Below are 7441 nucleotides of genomic sequence, written 5' to 3'. Positions count from 1 at the left end.
CCTGAGTGTAAAACTGATGTTTAAATTTCTTCTGTCTGTAAGCAAGGACACAGAGTGTCTGGGTCACTGCCTGACAGTGGCTCAGACAGACACTGGCTACAAACTTCTCCCTTGCCCAGTCTGCCCCACCCCTCCCCTGCACTGCTCAGGTAGCTCAGGTACCTGTGCTCTGCCCCACAAGTGGCCACATCCTGACAGCAACTGAAATCACCTGTGTGCAGTCAATTTGTGATGCTACAAATGTTCAATGTCATTTTCCTGTGCTCAAATACATTCCCAAAGAGCTCACTCATGAATGAATAATGCAGAAATTGCTCTTCACAAATTCAGCCCAGGGCACCATCCCTCTCTGCCCAATGCTGCCCTCAGGACTAACAACCTTCTGCTCTTTCCAAACCCATGGCTCATCATCACCTGAATTTCTATGTCTTGGAGGGGTCGGTTGGAGCATGAGTAAGAGCTAAGATGTGATTTGAAAGAGATTGTAAATGTGGTTGTCCCAAAAAGCACAAGGCACAGCGGTTGTTGAAGGTAACCAAGGGCCCATTGCTGGGTCTTGTATATCTAGGTGAGTTGTTGAAATCAGCCCCCCACCCCCCATACTCTGTCTCCAGTTCTGTGATCTATAAGCTGTGCTCACCACCAGCCCACAGAACAGATTATGCATTTCCTGCCGTTCTGCACAGCCCCTAAGGACCCCGGTGGGTGATTAATGGGCTGGAATGAGGGCAGAGCTGCTGCTTGTCCCTAATCCTCCACAGCAGGACTCACAAAGCCCTCCTGAAGAACGACAGCTCCTGAGCAGTGCACAGAGGCAGGCAAACAGCTCACAGTCCTCTCCAGCATCTCTCAACCCCTGAGCCCTCTTCTGCTCCCCTGTCTGTGCATAGCCATGAGTTTCCAGTCTTCCTATTGCTGCTCCAAGGGATGGCCAGTGGAAGGGTTAAATATCCAAACCTTCCTTGGGTGGGGGTGCTCGGTTGGCTGGGACAGCTGGCCTCTCAGTCAGCCACATGAGAGGCAGCAGTTTGGGAAGCACATTTTCCAGTTAGTGGCACGATGGCCTCAACGTTTGTATTGTCATTGTGTCCAATGGCACCGAGAGAAATTGAGGTGGGGGCATCAGGCCTCTGCCATGGATGTTGCCCTGTGTGAAAGGTGCAAGGCACACACCCAGGTGTGGCTGTGGGGGCCTGGGGGTCTCCTCAGCAGTTACACAGTGTGGACCTCTCGGGGTCTATGGCTGGTCAGAGTGACCCCAAGAAAAGTTCGAAAGTCTCTTTTCCCAGCCCGGCGCTTGAGGAAGGAGTCAGGGCTCTTCATTTCTTGGTCTCAAGGTTGTTTATTGTATCTTATCTATAAAATTCTTTCTCCTGTCCTGCTGAGGTCAGCTCTGCAAGACAGTCAGAGGCACTCTGCCTGCCCCCAGGGCGGTGTTATGTCTTTATACTAAAAACTACGTGTACGATGTTTACAATTACTTTCCAATACCTGTCATCTGTGTTAGACAGTGAGCTTCTATTCTAAACCAATCTAAAAGTGCCAACATCACAGCAGAAAATGGAGGCCAAGAAGAAGAAGGAGAAAGGCTGGACATGCCCAGATTCCTCCATCTTGCCTCCTGAATCCCCACTCTAAAAACCCCAAAATCTACTTTTTCACCCCGTGATAAATTCCCTATTATTCTACTTAAACTGTTGTGGCTTGTAATCCTTCATATAAAGGCTGGTAATTGTTTTTTTCCAAGGGCTAAATCAAATGCACAGGGGTCTTGGGCTCTGTGCCAAGGTGTCTGAGCCCCCTGGGCAGGGTCTCGATCCCTCCAGGACAGCCAGAGGAATTTCCTGGGCTCCCACATGCACCAGTGCCAAAGGATGTGTCTGAGACACCTTCTCCTTCTTGCAGCACCCCCTTACTCCTGCCTCGCCTTCCAGCCTTAGCAACTCCTCAGCAGCCCAGCTGCCATGTCCCACCCCAGAAATGGGAAGCAACAGGGATGATCCCTGGAGTGACTGAAAGGCCCTACAAACATGTGGGTTCCCATGCTGGCAGCAGCAGTTTCCCCTTGTGGCCAGGAGGAAATGAGTCACTTGGCACAGACGTCTGTACCAGCTGCCTCATCACTGAAGCAGCCCCAGCACCAGGGCTTTCCCAGCAGTTTTGGCCTCACCAAGAAGCAGTGGATGTCACCACGACATTTCTCTGTACACCAGACCTTCTTTGGGTCATTTTCTTTCCAGGCCATGTTGCTTGAGATGGCCAAAATTATGAGGACATCACCAGCCTTAAAAATGCTTCCTACCACAGGCACAGAGAGGGGTCTCGAGCATAAATTTGAATTGTTCATGGCACACATGGGCAGTGTCCCCAGCACACAGCAAATTGCCTGCCAACCTCTGCTCCACCAAGGACCAAATGGCATCCCAGGAGCCACCACTCAGGACAAATTGCTCCCCAGTCACCATTGTACTTGGTGCCACTGTAACCTAGACCCATGGAGCAGGTGGACCCAACACAACACTCTCAGGGATGGGATTGTTCATTGCTGCAGCTAAAGACCTGCAAGCTTCCACATCCATCACATCCTCACCACCATGTCTAGAAGTAACTCCAGCCACCCAGGGCAGAGGGCTTCCCCTGTGGGGGGCTTCAGGAGGTCTGCTGGTCCTGAGGAAAAAGGCCCATTCCATAGCAGGAAGCTTTGGGTTCCTAGGGTATTTCTTCTCAGGCTTCCCAAGAGGAGAAAGAAGCTGCATTTAGGGTAGAGAATGACACACCTGGAGCAGGGGCTGCAGACCTGAATGCTGGCAGCTATGAGCTACAGGGACCTGCAGTGAGCCCTGGGCATGTGAGCAGGGGCTGCTGCTAACAGGACCAGCAATGACTTGCATCATGGTCCAACACCCACCAGCTTCAGCAGGGCCAAGCTTTTGGAAATGAACAAAAGAGAAGGAGACAATGCTCTGGGATTTTTCTGGGTCTTTTTTTTTTCCAGCAGAGCAAGGTCCTGCAAACAAACTGTTGAGTGAGCTCAGGCAGCTCACGTTATCTGTGCTCAGGAGCACAGCTCAGCCCCCTCCCGTGCCATGGATTTGCTATCATCCCCTGCCACCCACATAATCTGTCACACCACACTCTGTCCCACTTCAATTTCACAGCTGCTCTGTCAGGGGGAAATCACAGCAATTTGGGCTTGTCTGAAAGCATTACCACTGCACTCTGCCTCTTAAGAGGACACTGGTTTGCACAGAGGGATTGGTCGTGGTGTGATCCTTACAGGCTGCAGAGCTCCCCACTGACTCACTTGTCGCCAAGAACAAACAAAGGATGCTGAGTCTGGGCACCTGGGGCTGAAAACTGAGCCCTTCTCATGCCAAGTGCTCCCCTGAACTGGGGAGGATGTGGGGCAACATGTTATGAGGCAGGACCAGGTTTCAAAGCCTGTCCCTTCCCCAGGTTTTCCCTGGATTGCTCAAAATAAATTTCTGAGGTCGTTTTCTCTCAAAGGTTTGCAAGAGATGCTCTGCTGCTTCCCTCTGTGGGTACTAAGTGCCTCAGCCCTTCACAGATCTTGTGCCTGTCCTTCAGCAGTAGTGTAGGCTCAGCCAAGCCTGTGTCCTGTCAGGTGGATGATGCCTCAGCACCTCAGGTCTCACACTCTCAAAAGCACTCATGGGCTTCCTTTCCAGTGGAATACAAAGGGGAGCAATGACAAAACATCCATCAAAGTCAGGCCCAGCACACAGGGCTACACAGCAGCACAAAGTCCCAGAGCTGGCAGCTGTCAGGAGCCAGGGATGCAGCAGCTGGGATCCAGAGGAGATGAGATATGTTTGACTTGGCCAATATATGACACAACATCCTGGTTTCTCTGATTCTATTTCAATGTTATATGCAGTTTTTTTATCCTCTGTGCATCCTTTTGGATGCATCCCTCAGTTTCAGCAGAGAGGGGAATGTCTGGTTGCTGAAACAATCCCAAACACCTTGTGCCAGTCAGGAATGTGCTGTGACAGTCAGGGTGCCTCCCATGGCCTCGGTGTGCATGTAGAGGCAGAGGATGGGACAGAAAATGGGAAAAGGGGCTCAATATTTCCATCCACAGCATTATGGATCTGATTTTCTCTCACAGCTGAACGAAGCATCGATTTATAGAATAACCACTGGGCTGTGCTGAAAGTGCACTAGATTTTTTTGAGGTACCTTCCAGTGGAAGCTGCGTGGTACCTCGGCAGGTGACCTCTGCAAGGGACTGTGGCATGAGCCTCTCTGCATGGCAAGTGCCAGGGGAGGGCCAGCACAGCCCAGTAACAGGAGGGAAGCACCTGAAGCACCCAAAAGCCTCCACGTTTTCTCCTTATCCAATCCCCAGGACAGAATCCCCCACGGGAACGGCTGCCAGGAGCATTTTGGGAGCCCCGGGACCCCCGTGTCGCCCCGCGCTGTCCCGCACCGCCCCGCGCAGAGGTTCAGGTGCCATCTAGTGGCACTGGGGCCCCGTGGGACACACGGGCGTCCCCAGCTCCCGGCAGCGAGCCCTGCCCTGCCCAGCGGCCCCGCACGGCCCTTCCCGGCCGCTCTCCCCTCTTCTGCTCCGAGACACCCTTTGCCACCACCCCACAGCCCCCTTCCCCACCATCGGGATCACCTCCTGCCCCGATCTCCACCTTCCTTCTTCTTCCTGTTGTCTCACATCCCCCCTTCCCCATCCATCCTCCCTTTCCTCCACGCGGGCTCTGGCCACCTCTCCTGGGGCTGTCACATCGAGCAGGAGGCTCCAAGGGCAGGCACTGCAAAGCCGCTGAAGGACTCATCTCCTCCCAGGCTCACAAAGCAGGGAATGGCTTTGGGATGGGACTGTCGGCCCTGTTCACACCCCTGAGCATCTCTGTTGTCATCCCCATGGTCTGACCCCCTGTGACACCCCCAAAGTGACTCCCCAGCACTGGAGCTGCACAGGAGCTGCAGCAGAGGTGCTGCAGGCCCCCCAGCAGCTCCCCAAGGGTGGCTTCGGTGGGACCTTGTCCATGGCAGGAGCCACGAGGGGGCTCCAGGAGCCCATCAGAGATGGGGGAGAAATGCCAGGAGCAGAGCCTGCATCTCCTGCAGGACTGAGGAAAGGCGGTAAGAGCAGAGCTCACATTTCCTGGAGAATGAGTCTTCTCCAGCATCCCAGGTGAAAGAGAGCAGAGGAGATGCCACAGCTCAGACCAGGAGCAGGATCTGCCAGCACTTTTGTCCCTGTCACATGCACCATGACAAGCAGCAGTGCACAGGTTGCAATGTCCCCAACACTGAGACAGGCTGTGGTGTGGGCTGTGCTGGCCTGACCCAGAGAACAACAGGGTCAAAAACATTTGCAAGATACTGGTTTTCAGTGTATGACCATTTATTCCAGTCATAGATTCACCACACAGTCGTATTCCTGTGGGTCCAGACTTATTCCTCCCTGTTTTACCCCAGTCTAACTCCAGTCAGTGTTGGGGTATTAGTTCAAGGAGGTGAATTTGACCCCCAACTTATGCTTTGGACAACACTGCTGAGCTCAGTCCTTGATGAGCATCATGGACATGCATAAATAATTACAGAAATGATCTCTCCAAGAATGGGAGGCATCAGTGAGAAAGCAGCTCCAGGCCTGTTTGCTGACCTGTCACAGTTGTTCCAAAAGCACCTGGGGAAGAAAACACTCCTTCCCGAAAACTCAGCATGCCCACTCTGGTCACTGCATGGAGAGACATCAGGTAATATTTCTGCAAGTGCCCCAGCAAGGTGGAACATGGCCCCACAGCCCTGGCATAACTGGTAACTGTGAGCCAGCTGGATGTTTCAGGCAAAGAGCAGGTAACAACACACAGGAGACCTTGCCAGGACAGCACCAGATCCTCTTCTGGTGACCTTTTTTGCCTTTACCCTTCATGGACACTTCACACAGCTGTGTCAGTGGCCAGGCCTGGCTGTGATGAGCCCTCCCCTCTATCAGACGGGAATAACACTGGAGAAGGCACTGCAGCCAGAGCAGCTTCTGCACCACCTTCCCTTTGCAGTCCTCATCTGCTTCCCCAGCAGCAGTCACTGCAGCACAGGGTTTATGTTGCTGCAGAGGGCAATCAGGGCTGACCTGCTGTAACCCAGGGAGGCAGTGCAATTAGCCAGGCCAGTTCATTAGGGCTCCAACAGGACTCATGGAGATCAGAGTCTCTTCCTGGAGGATTCAGCTATTGGGGCTGGAGTTTGGAGCAGGAGGCAGTGGGGATGCAAGAGGCTGCAGGTAATTTTAAGCATTTGGGTACAGCAGAATTGAAGTGGTGACCATGCAGCCACTGCCCCTCAACTTTCTTTAGGAGCCCACAATCTCTCAGGTAAGATTTGGCTTGGAAAAATCTGAGTCCTGAGCTGGTCAGCACAAGCTTTCAGGGAGATGTGATTCTGCACACCAAGGGGGTTGGGGGACAGGGACAAGCACTGGGTCAAGGAAAACCCCTAGGATTCAGCAGCCTAGCAGAGAAACCAGCTCAGAGGGTGCTGATGGGATCTGCAGTGTGCTTCCCCTTGGACATCCTTTCCTGTCTTCCAGAGCCTACAGAGTCAGCATGGATGCTCTAAGCCCATGGTGCATCCACCAACATGGTCCAAAAACCTGCAGAGCTTCTGTTACCACTTTACATTTCCCAGTCCATCCTTGAAGTGTAAACACTGACTTTGACCAGAGGTGGTCTTGAAAGAAGTATCAGCAGGCAAAGAAAATCTGACTTCAGAATTAATGCTTCCCCTGAATTAGAGAAGCTATTCCAAAAAGCTATAGAAGGGTGCCGTGATGGAAAAATTAATGCATAAAGGACCCACCCTGCAGAAGAAGCAGGGAAAAAATAGATCACAGTGTATTCAGGGCTCAGACAGGACCACACTTGCCTGCAAAAATAAATCCTTGCATTTGACACATTGCTTACATATTAATTAGTTTGATCAGCTTGCCTGGGTGTGTTAGCATGAGTGAGAGCTCATGTCTGTTTAGTGATAAGCTGTTAAAACTTTCCAAATAGAGCTAGAAATTATGGCAGACTGAGATCTTCCCTGTACTCAAGGCCTTTCTCCTGGTTTTTATTTTTGTGCTTTTCCACCCATATTTTTCTATTTTCTTTCACTGTGTCTCTTAGGTACCATTTCTTTCTCAGTGCAGAGACTCACAGGAACGAGAGAAGCAGCTTCTTCACGGGAAACCAAGGAACCATAACCCCACACAATACAAAGACGAGAAATGGAAAAAGAAAATTTTACTTTTTTTTGCTCTATCCCCTTCCCTTCCAGCTTCTCTAGGATTGCTGGAGGGGCAAAGCCTGTGCAGAGGCTGGAGGCACCATCGCCCCTTTAACGGCAGCGCCACAGCCTGACATCAGCGAGCTGCGAGCCCGGGAGGGCCGGGAGCTGCTGCTCGCGGAGT

Source organism: Serinus canaria, chromosome 9 (assembly GCF_022539315.1).
Source record: "Serinus canaria isolate serCan28SL12 chromosome 9, serCan2020, whole genome shotgun sequence".
NCBI classification, from domain to species: domain Eukaryota; kingdom Metazoa; phylum Chordata; class Aves; order Passeriformes; family Fringillidae; genus Serinus; species Serinus canaria.
Note: the sequence above shows the minus strand (reverse complement) of the source record.